General features: G+C 38.1%; 1 long non-coding RNA gene across 3 annotated transcripts; it reads left to right on the plus strand.

Moving 5' to 3' along the window:
• Positions 1-45: 45 nt before the first annotated feature.
• LOC147910975 (uncharacterized) lies at positions 46-15,543 on the plus strand. 3 transcript variants are annotated; one of them, XR_015547835.1, is made up of 4 exons: positions 46-1,051; positions 3,226-8,552; positions 9,464-9,712; positions 9,862-15,543. It is a non-coding gene; the product is annotated as an uncharacterized LOC147910975 (long non-coding RNA). The 3 variants fall into 3 exon arrangements; XR_015547834.1 differs by lacking the exon at positions 3,226-8,552; XR_015547841.1 differs by lacking the exons at positions 9,464-9,712; positions 9,862-15,543 and having other exon boundaries at positions 3,226-3,440.
• The last annotated feature ends 7,209 nt before the right edge of the window (positions 15,544-22,752 follow it).

Here is a 22,752-nt window from a genome sequence, read left to right on the forward strand (position 1 = left end):
ATCGAATTTTTCGTAACAAAAATTTAATCAAGTTTCTTTTTCTTTCTTTTTCTTTCTTTTAAGTGTTTTAATAACCCAATTTTTTAATTAAGAAATAACAGTAAACTTTACATTTTTAACTTGATTTAAAATTGATTAATTTTTTCCGCCAGTAAGACACAGTGAACATGAAATATCTTAAATGACATAATTTTTGTCTTTATCCGTTTTCTTATACTTCTACTACTTTCGATTCTCGAGGAACATGCAAACGATTGTCGAATGTGGTAGGAGGATTCTGTATGATAATGTCTGATTAACAAAACAGCGTCCGAAAGCTGGAAGTGCCGGTTAATAGTGCGAGTATGCAGCTGTCGGTAGAGCCGCGTCATCATCTGCGTGATTGGGATCAAGCTGAGCGCGATGAATTCTTCGTACCTCGTGATTCTTTTTATCTGATCGCGCGAACTGCGAAAATCCCATGCGTAGCAGCACATTTTTGAAATTAATTAGTGAATATCCTTTTCCTGTCGTAAGTCGGTTAGGAGTTCATTGATTTCCAACTGTTGCCGTTAAGTTCCTCTAAAAACGTTGAGTTCCTCTTGTGATTAAGAAATACACGACGCGTGGTTGCTGTATACATTGATTTATTCAAGATTAATTTTATTAATTTTGTAAACAGTTATTAATTGTGTAAACAGATATTATCATAGCTTTAAGATATGCCACGATAATTTGACTTATCTCGAATTTAATTTTAATATGTATCATTATAGTTTAAGCACGGAAGTAATTAATATTCTACATGATTTTGCAATGTAAACTGATGATAATTCAACTCACTTCATCGCACGCGTGGCCAGTTTATCGTGGCCGTCCATAACAACAACAACAACAACAACAACAACACAACAACACAAGCAACAAAGAGTTGTATTCCTGTTTCAACGGAAGGTGAACATGGTGCGCCGACATAATAATTGCAACCCGCATACCATCGACATCGTAGGTCGCAGGCTTTCATCAAGGTCGCTGTTATGGACATCGCTCAATGGCATCCAAAAAATATCAGGTAAGTACAGTAAAAGAGAAAAAGGACGAGTGTGAAGGAGAGGACGCGATAGGGGTTGCAGTTTAGACTGAATATAAACAGTAAAATTAAGTTATCACAACAACTTTCTTTGTCGCTTCTTTTCTTTACTGTAGTAACCGTAAATACATAAAGATTGAACGTCGTTATATTGCAATGTTTATATGTACAATTTTTTTGGTTACATATATTAATTAGATTATAGCAGAGCTAAAGGCAAATAGATATAAACATCATATAATATCGATACATTGAAGTAACTCGAAACTAAAATTTCAATTTTTGTAAAGCTTTTTATCTTTCTACAGAAAAAGAAATTATATGTTTCTACAAATGATTCATATTCCAAAAACATTGATACTATATTGATAGATTGATAATCACTTTTACATATTAAATTTATCAGTATCATTTCCTGTTTTTTACAAGAAAAGTTTTTAATAATTTCGAAAATCGATATATCAATTATTTCCACATTTCGATATTATTTACGATTACATTCTGGCTGCACGTCGCTCCGCGTCGCGCAGCGCATTCTGTCACGCGAGAGAAGAGCAGGACTCCGTCCGAGGACCGAGACCTTGCGTTGCACCTGCTACTCTCAGGTGTACGCGAGCGCGTCTTTTATCCAGGCGCGATCTCGGTGCATCTCTCTTCCTCTCGTCCTTTTGTACGCTCCGAACGAAAGGCATACACGCGAGGCGCGCCGCTGTTCCAAGTCCGCGATTAATCGCTCGCGCACGCTCGACAATCCCAATCTAATTAATCTGATCATCTCACGCGGCAGTCATTCCCTTACGTATTGTGATCGTAGGCGATAGATAAAGTACGATACGATAGGTAAAATACGAAAATATTCCAATACGTATCGTGAAATCTATTATACATTTCAGTTCTAATTGTAATAAATTAGTTTTTGTATTGTAATCTGATTTGACTCTATAATATTGACCTGTTTTTATTGATTTTATTGTATTCCAATACGATTTTCTCAAAATAATTTTAATTTATATAATTTTTTGCTACTTGCGTCTCCCTAAGCTAAGCTCGAATATTTAACGCCTATAATGATAAATGATGATCATATCGGGACGCCCCATGTCATTTTAAGTCGATACATCTGTGCAGTTAATTAATTCTTGTATGGCAATGGGATCGATACGCGATCGAGAGACAAATCGTGACTTGAACTTGACAGTTGCAGGTGCGAGTCTCAAAACGAGTTCTTTCAAGGTCATTATCAACCACACTGTATTTCCGATTAGTATTTTTCGTTTTGGGGTGTTTAAACAGAATCGCTGATTGATACGTAACCAAGCTTCCTTTATGGTGCAAATTGATTTTCCTTGTATTTCATTTTAAATTTTAAATAATACTTATTTAATTCGTACTTAAAAGAAAACAGTAATGACGGGAAAATAAATATTCCAAATAAAATTCGGATCTACGTGAAATTACTTAATCAGTGTTCCACGAATGAAACAATAGGTATTTGTATGAAAATTAACAGATAAATCGCAATGAACGAAATAATAGCCCCGTCCCTTCGACGACGTCAAATTAGCCAATTAGTGTCAATTATTATGATTGCGCGATTCTATCTTGTAAATTTATAATTTCAAGATAATCTAATATATTCCCAAAAACGTGTGTCAATGTTAGATGTATGATAACATGTTATGAGATAAAAATTTTTTCGACTTTTCGCCAGAAGCTAATCTTCTGCGTTCATCTCTTTCGAAAATTTTTGCTCAATTATTTTATCCGCGTATGTAAATCCTACCCTACAGAAAGTACGACGTCCTTGGGAGCGCGCGTTTCGTCTTTCGTCCAAGACGTTCAACGGTGGGATAATTTGACACACGCACGGTATTGTGTAATTAGAAGGATAATTACGTAATTATGAATTAATATCGTACGCTGTATCCCTGGCTCTCTCTTCCTTCGATCGCATCGGCAAGCAGTCGGCCGTGCAAGCGAGCGAACGAACGAACGAACGAACGAACGAGCGAACGTTCGCTGGCATCGTCTATGCCAATTAGGCTCGGCGGCAGGTTGCCACGAAATTAAAGCTTTTATTTCGGCGTGCGAACGCACGAAATTAGCGAAGCGAAACGCGAAACAAGCCCCGCATATACTGTTTTCCTTATTTTCAGCTCCGCGAATGTGGCCGACGATGCATCTCACGTGTGAGCTTCTGCACGAATGAAGTATAAGTACATTAAAAATATCCACAATTTTTTGTAGTTGCATTAAACACTGATTTCATATATTTTCTTCTCCATGAATGTGAAAGAGTTTCCTAAATTCGTGAAAAATTTGATAATCTAATCCATGTATGATAATGAGAATAAAAATTAACGTTTCGTTATCCATTTGTTATCCGCAGCTCAGTTTAATATACATGTATTGCCGATAATTTTAGTTTTGCAGTTTGTAAGAACTTGTAAGAACTTGAAGAACGAGAACTCCTGAGACACCTGGCATTTGGCTGGCAAATTAGGATTTCACGAACTTAGATGTGTACAGTTAGTTCTTACGCACGGAACAGGTTGAGCGAAGGTTCGCATTTGCGATAAAAAACGTAGCTTACTCTCGTCACGAGACAATTAACGACATCGTTAAGCCACGAACGCGTTCTTGCGATCGCGAAATAATATGTGCGGGTATTGCGCGTAAAAAGAAGTGTGGGTCAATTAACGGCATCGGGAGTCAATTAAGGCGTTGGGATTCCGTCCGTAATCGTCAAACGCGCGTACAGATTTTGTGGAAAAAAACGCGTTAACAGTTTTCTTTTCCTATCGCTTTTCTTCTTTACACAAGATTTTTTTTAATAGGCATGTTAATGTCGCAATTTCTCGAAATGCACATTATATATATTTTTAATTTTGAAAAACTGATTCATTTCTTGATATAATAATATTGTCTTTGACGAAATGGAGAAAATGAATAATCGGGATCTGAAAAGATTTTAAAAACATTTTAAGGAGGAGTTTTTTTAACATCAATTTTAAAATCAATTTCTTTTTTAAGAACAATTTTGCAAGTATATATTATAGATACACACACACAATTTTATCCACTACAATTTCTTGACAATTGAACAATCGATACACGTGAATATGAAATCATTGTCTATTCATTATAGATCTAAAATAGATCTTGCAAGTTAAACTTATTTGGTTTTCAAACTTTATAATCTTTAGTAAAATCTTAGTACAACGTAAGAAAATTTCTCGAGAAACTTGGAACGCTTGCAGTTCCTCACTCGGATATAGTCAGGTCTAAGGACGGAGACGTCGGGCAAGTCGGGCGTCGGTGGCGGCGAGGCACCGAGCGTGCTTCCTGCTGCTTGACCGGAAGTCGCGAGTCAGAGGCTCGGCTCTACGTAGGCGTTACGCTTCCTTACGCGTATCTACACCGTCTCGCTCCCAGTTTTGCTACCAGCCCGCCCGCTACTGCCTGCCTGGAGGTATCGTCGAGGCTCAAGGACATCGTCGTTAGATTAGTCGGGATGTAGTATCACGTTTCATTCATAATCCTAAAAGTTTGAAGGATCAAGGGCTTAACAAGGCTCAAACAGGAGAATATTATTTCCCGTTATTATTTCCGCAGTCGATCTAGCTCGCTCGGAACCTTAAATCAATCTTTAATTATTGTAATGTTCAATGAAGAATTCTCGTTGTAGGAAGAAAAGATGATAAAATAATTAGTAAAATCGTACGATTGTAAAAGATTAATTAATATCTCTTTTCACCAATGTAGATTAATTTTAATCTCGGTTCTCAACTTACTCTCCATTCTTTTTCAGTTCTAAGAATTAGAAGAAAGTGGAGAATAAGTTGAACCGAGATTAAAGTTAAACTACATTGATGGAAACGGATATAAATAAAACTTCGTTTTGTATTAAAATCCGAAATTCATGTTTTTTTTGGATCTATATTTGATCGTTGAGTTAAATCAGTCTTTGCCAATTTATAAACTCGTAATATATAACAAATAAATTTTGCTTACTATAAATTGTGCAAAGAAGATTTTCAGTAATAATTGAACCATTAAAACAAAGATCAAGTAATTTGAGTTGAGAAAAACAATTTGGCTTTCTTCTTGATTGGCTGTTTATGACTTGTTAATTATAATGGAATATAATGTTATAATGGAATCACAGTAGAAGAAAATCGTGCACGTCATAAACTATTATATTTGACGTTGATATTTCGGTCGATCAACGTTCTTGTTCTTTAGTCATGATAGTTTCTTTTCAATGTTAACTCGTTACCTTACTGCGGGCATGAATATAGAACGAAGGGGAATGCCATGAAGGTGGTCTCAACCGTACATCCGGATGATATAAATGAAAAATTCAACTTCCTCGGTATTGTAGCCGAAAGAAATTTACCGAGAGATTTTTCGTCCAAGGAGCTGAAGTTTGCACACATTCCATTATTTTTTAGGATTTATATAATTTAAACAATATTTTAATATTGACAATTAAAAATTAAAATCACATGAAGTTAAATCGTTCGATTTAATTGGCTATTTATCGCTCATTTATAAAATACACACTTTAAATATTTAATCAATTAAAACAATAACTTTTTATTAAGATCTTTTAACGAAATTTCTATTATACACACCTGTGATATATAAAAAAAAAAATATTCTGATTAAACCAACAAAAGGTTCCAATAAGAATTTTAGAAAGATGTTTTATAATACCAGAAGTTTTAGTTAATTTTATCAAAATGCCGTTCTTCTTAAATCCTTTTGTTAGTCTAAACATTTTTCTCAATGTAGCTCCAATTAAAAAATCGATTAAAAATATCCCGAATATCGCGACCTCGTTGTTGCTATAATAAATGGTTTTGTCGAAACTTTCGCGGTCGCGTTGGATAAGAGTTTAAAATACGATGTGTCGGATTTCAGAAGGACGAACTTTCTCGATTTCTTACTTAGTTCGTCGAGTGAGGGAGGAAGGAAGGGACGAAAACGGTGCGCGCGGGGAATCGTACGAAAGAATAATTTCTCCGCTGTCAAGCTCTTCGTGGCTCGGAAGAGAATTATCTTTCGGTCCGTGCACTCGACGGGGAACCTAATTTCAGTCTTCCTGTCATGGGAATGTGCGCACCTCCCCCCCCCCTCTCCCCCCCTCCCGTATTGTGATCTAAAACACGTACCGCGCGATTCGAGAATAACAGTCTCTACGGTGGAAACTCATTCCTTTGCCGTGCCAGTTCGATAACCCGCCTTGTTATCAACGTGATGTCAGACGATCAATATTTATTACAAATCAATAATAATATTTTATATGTACCAAAACAATACTGTACCGTACCGTTCCGGCAGTTCAGCATGAATTTTAGTAAAAAAGTTTATAAAAATGAATTTGAAAGTAATATCTTATTCGCAGTATGCCTTTGTCTCCTTTTCGTAGATTATTCATCGATGTGTTGATAAATTAATTATCAGTATTTGAATTGTTATCAGTATTTTAACTGTTCGCGCTAATGATTCTTCGAGTCTTTTCGCACAACGCCGACAATATCGGCATATGAGATATATCGATCATCGTGAGGACCCCTTTGAGATTTCAATTCAAGAGATTAAATTAATTCACGTGCAACGACATAAGGCAATCGAGTTAATGGCCTCGTTTAATGACTGCTTCCACCTTGCTTCCCGTGCACGATCCTCCGACGATGCGCCGAAGTCCTTTCGTGTTTCCCCACTTGCCCGTTTTCGGGCAACGACTCGGATGATTTTATCGCCGTTTCCTTCGTCTCTCCTTCCTGCTTCCTGAGCATGCAAGCATTACTCGACGCCGATCGTTCCGCGAATACCGAAGTAAATTTCGTTACGGAAATTAACGATTCAACGCCGAACGTGCGTCGCCCTTGCAAATTAAGGCCTCGCCCCTACCCCGTTACACGTTACACGCCCGTGCGTGTAAAAAGCGCAATCTTACCTCACCGGACGTAATCTTAAATATGTATTCTCATACGCGATAAACCATCCCCCCCGGCGGCATCAAATATGATATACACTGATAAACAACTTAGACCTCTTCTTGACTTAATACCGACGCTTATGCTTGTCTATATCTTATGTAAACACTTATTTTTAAATCTTTTGATTTCACAACATCGTCAAATTACACATCGTTAAAATAAATATGATGAAAGAATTCATAACGATTAGATACAGGATTATTTACAGGAGCGTGATAAAATTTAAAAGTAAGATTTTTAAGTCATTATTTTTTGTCACAGACGATCGTAAGGGGTGCGTTTAAAGTCTACATTATTTATTCGAAAGATCTAATAAAAGATATTTATTGTTTGAAATAGCTTTTATTGTTTTAAAGTTATCGATTATTGAAAATACTTCTACGAGAATGTTTGCTATTACATATATTTAGAGATAAAAAAAAACTCGATTTAAAAAATGCAAATTTACAAGACAGTTTCTCCTTTTTCTCGATATCTCTGGAACCTATCAAATTTTCGTTACAATTTAAATTCTCTGAGATAACTAGAATACATTTATACACCATTCTCTAGTCGGAACAATCACTATACCGATGGCTACTTGTTTTATGAATAATTTATAAACAATGTTCAACGAGCGTCGACGCGAAGCTAAAATTAGATACATCACCCGACTTCATTGCACTTTTGTCGTCAGTCTCGAGACGGCGGTCCCCGCCTTTGAAAGCAAAGAGGATTGCGCCGTCGATCGAGCACGCATTCGTGCAACGAAGCAGTGTCTCCCAACCTGTGCTACGCGGATTCACTTCCGGTCTATATCTCTTCCGAGGGCTATATCTTTGGAAAGTTCCACAAAAAGGCACGTAGACGTATATTAGCGTCACGTGAACCAAATCGTGAACCCCTCGCTGATGTATAAGGTGTCTCGATACAAGCCGGAAGTGAGTTTCGAAAATGTATATTCCGTCACGATGTGGCGCGTTGAGTTTACTTAAGATGAACAGATTTTTTTTAATCATTAAGAGAAGCTAATTGTACGTTTTCGATCCCTGCTATTTTATGTTTCCTTTATTTTCCAAAAAAGGAGATATTGTATATTAAAATTAGGATTACATTTCTTGTGAAAATTGAGCTACGTCTCATAATTTGATAATCAAGTATGATAACTGTAACAAAGTATTCTTTCGCGACGAGGTAATATTCGCGTTTTTTATACACTCGATGTGGATATGGAGAGAAGTCCAGTCGGCGGGAAAGCTGATAACGATTAACGAAAGGAGGAAAATCGGGAAACGGCGAGGAGAGAAGAGAAACGGACGGAGATAAGAATTCGAGTCGAGGATTCAAGAGAGAACGACGGGAATTGGAAGTGGCGCGTGGCGATGCCGAATATACGTATCGGATGCCGCCAGATGTTGCGGTGAGGCCAGCTGCTGCGCACCTCCGCTCTGCCCTCCTTTGCTTTTCCTCCGCAGCTTTTCGAGAGTGCCGAGCAGGTACACGCCTCGCTATATATAGAGTATAGAGTACTCGCGCCGTTGTTCACTGGTGGTATAACGCCACTCGTCGATACAATGCACCTTAATCTTAAATTTCCCGTAACATCGTAACATCGACGCGCGAATACGAAATTCGTACTACAGAGAGAAAGCTGAAGAAGAGATGTTCGAGGACTCGGATACGAAATCGTATCTAGATTGTGTCCTTCCATCCTCGTGAGTTAAGCGTTCGCCAAATTGTCAGTGCGGGCTTGGTTAATTTAATTCTAGTTAATGTAATTTAAGCCATTTAACACTTAACGTTTCGTGCTCGTTAATTAAAACTCACTTAAATAACTTCGTTTAGTCGGAATTACTTTAGGACAAATCCATCGCGCTGGACTGGAGCGAATATAGAAACAAGTTCGTGACCAGAACGAGAAGCAGCTGAGTTTACGTTTGATCAATTAATTATAGTAGGCATAATTGTACTTCGCGTGAGAGCTCTATCGTAATTCGTTTGCCAGAACGTTATAAGTGACATTTTAAATCTTTTTAAACACTTGAGAGAAATAACGACAATGATGATGAAAGTCTATTAAATACGTGAACTAAAGGAAAATGAATATTTTTATCGAAATTACAAAGACAATTTGACAAAACTTACAATATGACACAAAAAGTCTATTTCTTCAATATTATTATTTTTTCTACTTTTCTAATAATATTATTTCTATATTATTATTTTTTACATTGAAATAAGATGAAAATAAGATGAAAATTAATTGCGATATCTGTCAAATTCAAAGAGAGCCGTAAATATCAATTGAATAAATTTTCTCTTAGAAAAATTGAAAGTTTACAAAATTAATACGAATATTATCGCATTGAACTATAATATTAATCGAAGACTTATCATATTATTGCAGTGTCTTTATTGCTAGCAGCGCGAGCGACAGCCCTTTTCAAGTATTATTTGCTCCGCGAAAGTGAACGAGTTCTTTGGCGTAATGGGCTGGCTACCGGGACTCTTCTTCTCCTTCTTCTTCTCTTGCGAGCAAGCACCGCGTTTATTGGCTTGTAATAAGCATCTTTTCGCGCTACGAATGGCTCGAGGGCAAGAATTATGGGGATTCTTCTTTTCGTTCAAGCAGACTGCGAATTTGCGAGCGTCACAGGTAAAAAAAAAAAAGAGAGACGAATCTAATAAGTAAAATTAAGAATTTGATAAAGTTTAATTCGACTTAATGAAACCGAAATGGTAAATCGATTTCGGAAATTGTATTTAGTTAAATAACGTTAACTTTTTTCGAACTCTTTTTTTTAGATTTACCATCATTTTTATAGAGAACGGGAAAAGGAGAGGCAATTTTGTTCCGCCAAGACGAGCCTGTGGTCCTAGAAAGTTGCTGAATTCCTGAATACTCTAATTAACCCGTGACCGTGAAGCATTGATTGCATTTTATTCGAACCGCGGTAATTTGAATCTGCATACTCGGCATGGCAGAAGAGTAGGGAAGCCTTGAACAGAACTCTCGCGCATAACTAATATCTCGTAACTAAACATAGAATGCAAATGCGATCAACTTTGAGAACGTTTTCTAACGTGTTTCTCTGCGTGTACAAAAACAAATGTAACGTTAAAACGTAAATTCCGATGTTCAATCAGCTTAATGAATTTTATAAACTTTCATAAAAATCATTATTCTAACCAGTTTCAGTCAATTTGAAATTATGAGATTTTATATATAGCGTTTTTATAAAACACATTTCTAAAGAATATTTTTAAATCGAATCTCCAAATACATAAGCTATCTTTTTTTCATTCATTTTCTTTATTATTGCGGTGAATATCGTTTTAATGAAATCTTGCAAAAATATTATACTTTTATAAATGACAGTCCTATTAATACATCTATCTTTACCATTGAACTTATCCGAAGATCTTCACGGACTGCTCCGACCTTTTCTAATTAATTATTTCATCGCAACGTTTCATCGCTGTATATCCACGTGCCAGCGATTTTCTTTTCTTCGCCATCGTGGAGGGGAAGTATATTTTAGATCTCTTGGAGGAGAATGAGATAGGAAGGAAGTGAAGTGGTGAAAGAGGAGGGGAGGGGGTTGAAAGCGAATATCCTTCCTGTCTGTCCTTCTGAGAGCGAAGAGGCGGGCAGCTGCTCTCGGATTTGAGCACGTGCTACCACCGTACGCTACTCCCTAGGATAGAAGACCCCGGGACGGATAGAGGGTCCGGTGGTAAGTGAGGTAGGTCTGTAGGTTGGTAGGTGGAAAATGGTTGTATGCGTACGCACGTGTGCACACGGCGAGAATCGAGATATCGTCCACGTGAGGCTACCACTCTCCACTCCGCAGTCCGCGTATGCATGCATGCGTGTCTCCCTCCATTTCTACCAGTTTCTGCTTTCTACGGACTACGACTCAGCCGAGTTGTTGCTGTTGTTACTGCCGTTTCCCTCGCCTCGTCGTGTACATACGCTGGTGTACATTGGTACCCCGTGCGAGGCACATGCCCGAGCAATAAGATTTTATAGCTTCCTTCACGAGGAGGGTGGAAGACCCGTGATTCCTTCGCTCGTTACTCCAAGAACGTAACTTTTGCGGTAATTTACCTACCTTATTCTCTTCTTTTATCACTCATTACATTATTGTCGTCTCGTTAACGTTTATTTTTATTTCTTCATTTGTTATTTTATTACCTTATAGATATGTGTCTATAATTTTATTTTATATTTGTTGCTTTTTAACATAGTCGGGGGCTGTTCTTTTTTTTTTTTGCTACAGTTGCCACTTTATAATATTTTGAGTTTTGAAATAAGTACGATTTTAATGACCCCGCACCGAAATTCAATATCGAACAAATAGAGGCTGAGCAAACAAGTTTGGCAAGGTCGAACGAATCTTTATACTTGTCAACAGCACGCAATATGTTATTGAAACATGACGCATGTCCAATTTCCCCTCCCCCCCCCCCCCGTGTCAAATTATTAATTTATTAAAAATTCGCAGGTGCATCCGCGTATCAGAGTGACTCGCGTTTGACGCGTTCGATGGTAAGATGTAGGCTCGTTTGTGAGCACACTTGGGTTATATATGTATATATCGACTAGGATATCGCAAGCGATATTTATTGGCCCGGTCCTGCCTCGTTCTCATATAATCACGCGACACCTGTTACGACACAACACTTACTTTAATTGGGGGCTACGAGCAGCTGCCCACACGGTGCACCAATCACGCCGGTTTATCCGAAATTCTTCGTTGCCCGCGCGACATCCTCCGAGTCTTTCCCCGCGTCTTGCTCGCTTTTTCTCTTTCTCTCTTTCCATCTCTTTCTCGTCGCACCTGTTTATGATCGCGCAAATACCGAAATATATAGTATAATACGACGATAGCGGGATCCTTGACCAGGATTCTTGAGACGAAGCGAAAGGTACGCGCATTGATTTCTCGACACGTGATTTGCGCGACGCGAAAACAGTCGCACGCTGAGAATTATGGGTTCGTTAATTGCTAAGTGTCTCCAGAAACGATTTTTCGCATCTGGTCGTCGAACGGGTTTGGCATTCGTTACAATGGGGCTAAAAGTTTTACAGACATATGGCCAAAATCGCGAACGTTCTTTCTGGATTACATTTCGAATGTCTTCATCGATTAGTTGCATATAAGCCAATTTTAATCGCGTATAAATGTATATATGTATATATTTAATTGTTAGGACTAATAATCACAATTAATGCAATTAGTATACATAAACGTTTATATAACCGAGATTTCGTTTCATTGACAGTCGCGATTGTTTCACATATCAATGCGGATTGATAATAAGGCACGTGCTATTATCATCGAAACACGAGAGTATTCGATTCATTGAATGAACTGATAAATCGATTTCGCATTTTGCATTCCATGGCATATCAATTTACAATCGCGGCATGGATTTACATTTACCTAAATATGAAACATCTCCTGGTATAAAAAGCTTCGAATACGAGACGCACGAACTCTCGTATTTAATGTCAGTAGCATAACTGATAAATTGATTTATATAACGTATAGACAATACAATCTTCTTTATTATTTCTTCTCGAAATATGTGATTAATGACCTTCATTACAGATAAAATCTAATATAAATAATTTGAATGTATACATGAAAAGAATCGTTTTGCTGAAGTATCTGAAAATTTAACTATTGTATAATAGATTTGAATATAATTATAAAGATGTCGATCTGTTATAGTAACACAATTTTTTGCAGCATTGCTCATGTCTAAGTTTTTGCAAAAATATTTTGATGATTGAATACTTTTGATTATTTTTAGATCTGTATTTATAAACTAAATTTTTAGGTATTTCAGCAAAATTGTTTTCCCCGTGTATCAATAATTATCCAACTATGTTTACCTAATTCTTGAATTTAAAATATTTTTTGATATGACATCGCTGATGATGACTGAAAATTAACCGAAACATCCAATTTTTTTTATTTTTACGGTCACATATACAGTAAAATTTTAAATGTACTTTATATAATATCTTAGTATATAATATCTTTAATAGCGCACTTTAGTTATTTACTCTCGCTTGCTTGTAGCAATACCGCTTATAATCCATTGTTTAAAATATTTTTACTCAATTGACAATATTCTCGTTGATCAGAAATAGTCGATCGCTCGTTTCATTCGTTTATGTCTGTCATTCAAATAAAATCGCCTTCGATCTGCTGACGTATCAATTATTATGATACACCGGGCGTTCAAGAGCCGCTGGTGATTTCAGAAACGTCGCTCATGAAAGCATTTAATTCAGGTACGGGTATGATTTTCAGCGGTGCTACCTGAAATTGAGATTTTTTTTGATGGGGTCGCAGATGGCTTCATACCTCAGGAAAAATCTTTTCACGCACCGGCGGGAAAGCCGAGACCTCCCTATCCGGCTTAACCCGAGTGCGACAGGCCTCTCAATATATATCGGCGGTGCGGCGGGACATTCGGTGGTGCAGATCGCGATATATAGGACGTGCAGCACGTGCCATTGACAAAGACGCCGTGGCCAGATGCAGCATCCGTACCGCGGCAAGGTCGATGCCATCTGTTGCTTCTCGGCAATGTTTTTCAATCCCAAGTTCAGCAGGCCGGACACCGACTCGCGACTGCCAACGAATTACCGTAGTCGGCAGGCTATGACAGATCCTCGCACATCTGCACTGAGAAAAATATCCGGTTGTAAATGAACGAACCGGAAGATTCTGATCATATCAATCGGAATTCTGTATCTCAACTAAAATTATAATAGATTCTAATCTTTTGTATTTTCAGGTCGGAATTCTAATTGATGCAACCAGATTCTTTTTCCAGTGTGCATACAGCGAGAGACAATTACTTTATATTTTGTGCGAAGGTCTGAAAGAGGATCTCGTTTCGTATAAATCTTTAGGTCTCTTTTCGGTAATCATTTTAAGTAAGAGAGATGCGCTTGAATTTGCGCTGAATGGGCGTTCTCCATCCAAACACAATACGCAGCGGATTCCTCCTTTCTCTTTGCTCATAATAAACATTTGCGAGAGCGACGAATCTCTCTTCCGCCCAAATGACGTTCGCGGGAAAAGAATGTGAAAAAGCTAGACAACTGTCCAAGACAGATTGTGGCGGCGGCTGCTGTTGTTGCTGCTGTTGCTGCTGTTGCTGCATCCGATGCAACGAATGCCATATGTCGCGCGCGCGGTTCTCGAGTGCACATTTCACGCGTCGGACCGATTTTCAGTGATCGGCCGCGTTATTCGATGCACGCAGGGAACAAGAGAGAGAGAAAGAGAGAGAGAGAGCTGTCTCCGATTCCCGCGACAGGCGGAAATCGACCTATACCTGGCGTCAGGTTGAGCTGACGAGGACTCGTTCGTTCGCTCGCGATGCCGAGAATGCGCTCGCACGCGCGTGGCGCACATTACTGATTACCGCGTGCCCTCGCACGCTCACGCCTCACTCCCTCGTGTGCTACGCATGGAGTAGCACTGCACCGACGCTCCCTCGAGAGTTCACGCATACAGCCGATCGAGAATCGCTTAATTCGGTAATTATACTTCTCCACCGCGCGCCCAATCACGCGATTGCGCCTTTCCTGTCGAAAAATTCGCTCGAGGATAGTATGTCGAGACGGCTGCCTGAGACTCCCGTTTCCTCCCCCCCCCCCCCCTATTACATCGACTTGTAACAGAAGTGAGAAGAAGAAATAAGATTTTAGAGCGGTATTCATAGTCGATCCTTATATTCACGACCGTCTTAGTACAGTCTTAAGATGTCACGAATCAATCAGAGACTAGTATTCATAGTCGATTCTTATATTTGAGGTTGTCTTAAGTACAGTCTTAAGATGTCATGAGCCAATCGGAAGGCTGTACTAGTATCTTAAGACATTACTTAAGACGGTCTTAAAATAAGAACCGACTTATGAATACCGGTCTTAATCTTTTTGGAGGTTACAAATGTATGATGGTATATAGATTTACATTTAACTCTTTAGTAACCAATGGGATATACTTATGTGTGTCCCACTAAGAATTTATTTATTGTCACCTTCTACAACTTACTTCTTTCAGTTCCATTAAAATGTTCATCAATAAGAATTATAAAAAAAATTAAATCGATCATGAAAGGATCATTAAGCAGTAAAATTTTGTGTCTATTATTCGCTAGAAATTGGCTCGAGATCTCAGATGGAAAGAATTGATCAATCGCATTGGTCGTACAACCGTGAATTGTTGAAATGTGATTTGTTAATAATTCTTCCTCTATCCGAAATTTCAGACCGATTTCTAGCAAGGCACAAGGCTTAAAAAAAATAATTTATCGCGTCAAGATCAATGAGAAACTCCTTCCTTTTTTAATTTAACGAACGTTATAATAATTGATAGTTTAATGGTTCATATATATAACTGAATTATGATTTTAAGATATTTGAATAAAATATATTTTTTGTGAGTATGTCAAACTAAAGTCTTATACAATGTCATAAAAAGCGTGTATATATGTTGTTGATACAACAATACTGTTTGCATACTGTATGGCATATTCCTTCGATCGATCAAGATTTTTGTCATTTTCTTTATTTGAAACGTTTAATCGAATGCAGTTTTTCCCAGAAGCCGTGCGTTTACCATTTTGAAGCGATAATCTCGGGTACCCATAGCTTTACCGCGACCTTATCGGGTTGGTCCCAGCCGCCGATGGGTCAACAACAGCACGCTCGCGGATAAAGAAAGAGGCCTGTGTGCATTCTTGGTGGCCGATAGCAATTTCGTATCACTGCCCCGTGGCAGCGATGAGCGACGCGTGCACGCACGCCACGATGGCGTATGGAAGGGGACAGCGGGGGCCTAGCGAAAAGAGGGGGAGAGGTCCGGGAGATGGGAGGAGGGGGGAGGGGACGAAGAAGGGGCAGATGGCACCGTCTTCTTCGCAGCCAAGTGGCAGCGGGCACGCGCCAACCGAGTCGGAACATCTGCCGCTACTTCCCAGGAGGAGAGCACAAGAGAACCACCGACTTCTCTCCTCGCCAAGGCAAAAGGCCCATCCTCCGGCCGACAGCCAGCTCGGTCGCGGCTCTCCCGGGCCCAGTTTCTTATTTCGTATCTTTCCCGGGCGCCGCGCCCCCTCCCCCCCTCCCCCCTCGTCCTCACCATCTCCTCCATTTAGCTACATCCGTTTCCTTTATTCCCCCGCCAACACGGCGTGCGTGCTCCAAGATTTTCAATTTTGGCAGATGGCACGTGCCGGTCAGAAGGATCAGTTCCTCCTCCCTTCTCTCCTCACACCTCGTTCGGCAATCCTTTGTAGAGTCTCGCCCGATGAAACTACTCGCGCGCGACAAACTCGTAAGCTCCAAGTGCCCTTCATCGATCTCATCGATGAAGAACGGCACGTTCCACGATCAACATGAAGCAGAAAGATCTTTTCTTTCAAAATTTAAGAGTTATACGTGCCTTTAAATTCTCGAATTAAAAAATCGAATTTTATGAGGATTTTAGGGTCTCGAAATTTAAGATTTAGGTGTGAATGAAATTAACAGTTAATTTTAAGATTTAATGTTTGAAACGCTCTTTTTAATTTTATCCTGAAATTAATTTACCGATGAGAAGAACTGTAGTCAGATCATGATTTTCGCTCAGGATATTCAGCTGTTTCCTTAGACCACCCTGCAACCACCGACGCATTCTTAATTCCCCTTTTCTACTCGTGAACATGTGTCGACGGTTTTCCTTGCCTATTGTACACGATTTTAGTTTTTCATTTTTACAGATGTCACGTGCCATACTTATTCTTTCCTTTCTTCTTTTTCTTTATCGAGATATGAAAAAAACCTATCCCTTATTCGAGACGCATACAAAATCTGGAATAACATCTTCCGCTGTTAGTGAAATATTAACAGAATCTCATGGTATCGATTAATAAAATATTACTTTACGAAATACATCCGTATAAAATATATCTGTACGATATTTCGCAACGTGGAAACGATATATGCTGTACGCATTTTATAAAATTAATCTACATTTTTGTACGAATGCAAATGTCGATAAGATTTATGCAGAAACATTTTGTATTCGTCTACGAGTCACAAGTAGTGTCGCGAATCACGCATGAATCGTGAATCCTTACGAAAGGGAAACTCTACCAAAGACGAGGAGGGTCTTCCGGTTTCTATACGCGGGCCCATGAAAATGAGCAAGCCAGATGTACGGAGAAAGCGCGAAGGGCTGCGGATTTCCGATCAGAACCCTATCTTTAACAAACAAAAAAATCCTCCATTTCCGATCAGACTTTCTCTCGATCGTAAATTTGACGTGTCATCCTGCACATACGTCGAGTCTTCGTTGAGTGCACATGACGTTCCTACTGAAATTCATTTTACAGCCTCGAAATTCGAAATAGTTCAATCTTAAGCCTGCGGCACATGATGCATATTTTTTTCCGCTGGATTACTTACGTTTTAGTAAATTACTAGAAATTCTACGTTTTGTGTGCAATCCAATTCTAGTAATTTACTAAACGCAAGCAAATCCAGCAGGGAAAACTGTACCGTGTGTCGCAGGCTTTAGATCAATTTTTAACTTGTTATTAAAGTCAATTCGCGAGACGATACATTTTTCCACATTTACAGGATATCAAGGAAACTTATCGAAGCAAAAACCGGTTTTAATCCCAGAGTTTTGTAAGCTTGACGTGCGGCGTATACAGGAGGAGAAGAAGTTAGCGAACTCGCGCGAGTCGGCTTCAGATGATCGCCGTGCGCGCAGGTGTCAATGACGGGCGACGAACTTCTGCTCCGAAATATCTCCAACCAGTAGGATATCGCGGGGATCGCTAATCTGAGACGGTGAAAGCTGCATAAAGGCAACAAGGAATCTCTCTCTCTCTCTCTCTCTCCCCTTTCTCTCATTCTCTTTATCTGTGTCTCCCTCTTCATCTTTCTCTCTCCCGGCATCTGGCACAGCGGCAGTCCAAACATGCTTTTGTCGTAAGTACCTATCCTTCCGTAAGTAAATGCCCCATACCTGCACACCAGTGACGGGCCCGAAGCCGGCTGCATCGTATAATATTCGCTCTGTGCATTCAGGTTATGCATCGTGAGAGTATCGTGATACCCGCCGGTGGATACCGACCGGGACACTTGCCGGCTTTGCAGACCTTGTAAACATAAGGTGGATGACGGGAGATGAAATTTAAGGAAACTGTAGGATGAGTACGCGCGTATCTCCGCGTCTAATCGCGGGACGTAATTATATTTTGTCTTCTTGATTAAGATGTAATGTTACGAATACTTTTTCCTGTACCCTGTACGCCATTCTCCGAGTGAACGACGCTCGAGATCGTATTTCGATCGTTCCAGTTTCACGAAACGGACGGTTATTGGCCCCACCACGTCGCGGCGTCGGCTCAAAGTCTTAATTAAAGCAATTAATTTGCGCGGACGTAAAGCAGCGTGGCAACTCGCTCGGTGCGAGGTTATTCCAAGCTTACAGTCCCAATTTCGGGAAATGATCTCGTTGGAATCCCTTGATTTAACGAGATGAATAACGGTGCCGGCAGGTGTCACAGGTTTAAAAATACTACGGCTATCTGTCATTCTTGTTTCCTCGCCGATGTCCCTGCTAGATTTCGACGGACGTAATCTTCGGATTGTGGGGTCCAGCAATCTACCTCGAAACGAAGATGATTTAGATGATTTTCTCATTAATCGAGCTTTTGCTAACTTTCTTCCTTTTTACTTTGATATTTTTTATATCTGCCAATTTTTTTATGATATTTTATAATAATAAAAAGCATTTTTCACTTTCGCTTGGAAATGCTTAAAAAAAAAAAGATCGAAAACAAATGCTTTTCACTTTAATGACGTATTTACATCTTCATATTTGTTACGCAAATTGAGATGAGGATAATTTAGGGGATGGAATAAAGGCATAATTCTACTTAGATCCTTTTTTATATAATATTGATCGTAATAAAGAAGTATCGTAACATGTAACTTCTTAAAGATATTACATAAATTCATTTGATACTGTATCCATTTGTGTATAATAAAAAAGTGGCAAGTTATTTTAATTTTTATTAAAATCAAAATTTTGTAATTAGGCCTTTATTCCGCCCATCTCCTCAATTGAATTATATTATTACAAGTTGAAATCTAAATTCTATTATTACATAAACGCAAGATTAAATTTTAGCACTTTTTAACGGATAAGAGAAATTAAAAAGAAATTATACGTAGTAATAAATATTGAATATTACGAATTTAAATTTTAAATTTGCCTGTTATTATTTTACGAAATCTGTGCAGCCCGTTTCCGTCGTGGCAGCGCTTTATCATTTTTTTTTCCACTTCCTCGAGGAAACCCTCGTTGAAGGCAGGGGCAGCTGTTCATCCTCGGCTTGCTAGCTGGATTATAGTCGGGTCTCTGTTCCCGAAAGGGAGGAGAAACGCGTACAGGCAAAGTGGCGATAAAAACATAATCGATTTCGCTGTTCGCGGAAGTATGATTCAAAAGAAAGAGAGAAAGAGAGAGATAAAAAAAGGGGATCTGTAAAATTTTTATAGGTACGACACGATTAATTAATCTGAAAATCCTGCTGCAGGGGTTGGAAGTTTAGCTCAATCGATTTCTCGAATATCGTATGAAAAAGAAGAAAGACCGAATGCTGACTTCCCTGTGTGTGAAAAACATAATCCGATTATCCTCGAATCAGCTAAACGTACGAAGGATGACAAATCTCATAGATCGTATTAGGACACATTTATTTTTCAATAAGAAAATTACGAGTGTGTCATTTGCTATTGTCTCTTCATTTGATAAATTGCAAAAAAGAAGATGGAATATATTTAGTTTATTTCTCCGATACAATATTAAAATGCATTTTCCGAAATTTTGATTATGATTAATGAAAACTTTAACATTTTACTGTATTTTTGAAAATTAATACTAATGCAAATATCTAATTCTATATCTGATATAATTAACGAAAGCATACCATTAACTTGCAACTGTAAAGAGATCGATTAAAACATGTATTTAGACTACTACTCTCACAAAGTATATTCCGATTATATATTTACATACTTTTCTTCTAACTTTTAACAATTTCTTTGAAATTTCATAAATTTATTATGTTCACTTAACAAAAGTTTCGCATAATATAATTCCAACTGATTTTTTTTTTTTGCAAAGTACAGAGATGTTAACAAGAGATATTCTGGCGTACATAATAAAAAATATTGGTGATGGAAGAAGTAAATGAGAGATCGTTGTTGCGAATCGAGATCGGCGAATGGTTTTGCGAGAGGATTCCGTCAGAAAGTGGGCGGGAGTCGATTCTAAGTGAATCACGCGGCACTTTGGCACCTTCACGCACGTCTTCTCCTGCAAGGGAAACGATGGCTCGGGCCCATGCACATATTTCACCTGGAATTGTTAAATTATCGAGCGATTAGGTGCGGGATCTGCTTTCGTTCGACTTTCTGGAGCCGCGTTGGAGCGCGTTTTCAACACACCAACTTTCCCGCGTAATGAGCCCGTGTCGGACACAATGCTGCAGCAGCCTGTGTGCACACAGGCTGCACCTGTTGGACGATCGGTTAATAACTGCGGTTCGATGCACGCCAGCCGATCGTTTCCGCATAATTATGAACGCGTCGATGCGAATATGCATACAGGGTGTTCGGCGTGAGATTCGGAATGACAGATTCGTCAGATAATTCACAGCCACATGATATCCCATGAAATAATCGGAATTAAATTGAGCTGTGTAAGAAATTAATTGACGATTATAATATCATTTTTTATTTGAATCGTAATTGTGAAATTTTACACCATGAACTCTTTCTCGTCCATCGATTATTACTCAAAGTTTTTTTTTTTTTACAAGAGAGCTCGATGAATACATCTAATATTCGAATAAAAAATGAATGAAAAAAATGAATAAAAAATGAATGAAGATACTCATTCGAATATATTTCTTTTTTATTCGTTAAGAAACAAATAAATATTTTTTCATTCCATTTGAATGAACGTCGCGCCAAAGATATTCTGTAAAATATTTACTGTCGTATAACCGGAATTATATCGAAATATGTGTGGCGCTCTATCAAATAGATAGATTTATAAATAAAAAATGATATCTTTCTAAAATATTTTTTTAATATGATTACGAATATTTTCATTTTGTATTCAACTTTTACTCTGTATTATCTGCACATAGCTTGCAAGCCTACAAGAAAAAACAGAAATCTATGGCTACGATTACACTGTACGCTTAATCCGCGACTTATACGATGGGCGAATCCTTGTTTAATCTGTAGATTAAACAAAGACATTTTTATTAAGAATAAATAATATATTTCGGAATTTAATGCCCACAGACCACAATGAACGTCGCGCCAAAGATATTCTGTAAAATATTTACTGTCGTATAACCGGAATTATATCGAAATATGTGTGGCGCTCTATCAAATAGATAGATTTATAAATAAAAAATGATATCTTTCTAAAATATTTTCAACATTTCTAAGTTTCCTTTATATAATAAAATCTGAATATTACAATGACAAAAATAAATAAAATTCATTTTTTTAATTTAAAGTCATCAAAATACCGGTTATATATAGTTAAGAGGTAACGATTGCTTATTGAAGTTTTTTTTTCAGTTTATTTTGTTTGAATAAATATGAATACTCGTAAAAAATATTCATTAAATATTCATAGTTTTTTTGTGAATAAATGTTTTTTGTAAACTCAAAATTTTGAATGAATATATGATTACGATACATTTTTTTTATGTGAAAATGTTGAATAAATACAATTTGGAACTTAATTACAAATTTTTGTATATTTATCGAGCATACTAATCAACTCTAAATTGAAAATCTGCCGTTAAAGATCAAATGACGATCATGAGACACCCTGTATAGGCACGTGCCATTTCGTCGGATACTAAATTGCTCATCGGTGACATCACGTCTCGTAAAAAAAATGGAACCACGAATTATGCACCGTATCGAGATAACTCGTAATAACTCGTAATTTCGATTCGTTTGATTGCTAAAATGTGCCTAAGGTCTTTGCAAATTAAAGAATTGGATATGCAATATGATACGATATGTTTCAAGATGCTTGGGATAACGTGTAATTAAAACTTACAGATTTATCTTTGTACTAAATATGAAGTGTCAATTACGTTTTACCTTTAACAAATATTTATCTTTAACAGCCGTTTCTCGTAAGATGTAACGACGCAAATGTGTATATGTATGTGTAACGCACAATGCGAATTGCACGTGGTCTAAAAAAAGTAATACAACGTATTCTTGACATGTTCCTGACGTGGGAAATGGTTCCCTCGTTATTGACTCCTAACTCGATTACGTCTTGTACACGCAATTTCTAAGTTTCACCTTTGTGCCTCGGACCGATCTCTCACCTATCTGAACGACCGTTGCGACATTGTGCCCGTTGTGAATACGTCACGAGTAGACTTTGGGGAAGAATATTTTGGGGGGTGTGCAATCCGGCTTCGGGAAGGTCACTGCTTTCGGTTTTGCAGGTAAAAATACGGAAACGAGCGTGCGTGTCAATGTAACGAATATATCGTTTTCTCAGTAGAAAAAACTCTGTTAGCTTGATATTTAGTTTTGTTTATAATTCTCTT

Source organism: Acromyrmex echinatior, chromosome 1 (genome assembly GCF_024713525.1).
Source record: "Acromyrmex echinatior isolate Ae372 chromosome 1, ASM2471352v2, whole genome shotgun sequence".
NCBI lineage: Eukaryota > Metazoa > Arthropoda > Insecta > Hymenoptera > Formicidae > Acromyrmex > Acromyrmex echinatior.